Source organism: Cariama cristata, unplaced genomic scaffold, assembly GCF_000690535.1.
Source record: "Cariama cristata isolate BGI_N322 unplaced genomic scaffold, ASM69053v1 scaffold21774, whole genome shotgun sequence".
NCBI classification, from domain to species: Eukaryota; Metazoa; Chordata; class Aves; order Cariamiformes; family Cariamidae; genus Cariama; species Cariama cristata.
The window spans coordinates 3,823-4,439 of record NW_009614951.1 but is presented as its reverse complement, the minus strand read 5'-3'; the positions used below and the strand labels follow the sequence as shown (position 1 = coordinate 4,439).

The window sequence follows — 617 nt, the reverse complement described above, 5'->3', positions numbered from 1 at the left end:
TCCCTGCTCCCACAGGACAGGACAACCCGTTTCCCATTAAAAATGGACTTTTCAGCAGGGATGCTCTAGTCCCTGGCTGCTGGCAAAATTTGGGAATTTTCCCAAGGGATGGCAGAGGGTTTTGCAGCGGGGCTGGGCGGTGAATTGCTGTGAAGCGGAGGGATGCTGCTTTGCATCTCCTGCGTGGAGGAGGGCCGGGTTCTGGCCAGCCGGTGCCTTTCGGTGCCGGGGTGCAGGTGATGGGGTCTGGCCAAAAAGCAGTTGCCTCACCTTGGGGACCGGGGCCAATTCCCCACGCCATCATCTCCGACTCATCCCCGGTCATGCCGGCTCTCTCCGGCTAACCCGAACGATGGCGAAACCCTGGGCAGGACTTTCCCTGCCTGCCCATCCCCGGGCTCTCAGGCCTCCTGTGTCCCCCCCCGTCCCCACCACCCGTCAGGGCCAAAAACGCACCTTGAATTTCTCCTTCCCAGCCGGGGAGGGTGCGACGGTCAAAGCAGCCGCTACAGCCTGGGTAATAACACTTCACTTCTGATATTTTCCAGCCTATTAATCTCCAAGTCATTTAAATAGTCGCCCGAAAGGAGCGCGTAATCAATGTTAATTAGAGGTGA

The 617-nt window shown here is 58.0% G+C and overlaps 1 protein-coding gene across 1 annotated transcript in view; it reads left to right on the top strand.

The window, feature by feature from the left end:
• LOC104161269 (LIM/homeobox protein Lhx4) overlaps nucleotides 1-617 on the top strand; it is a gene marked incomplete at its 3' end in the record, with an annotated part of 4,739 nt that overhangs the window by 628 nt on the left and 3,494 nt on the right. The gene's annotated exons all lie outside the window — the stretch shown is intronic.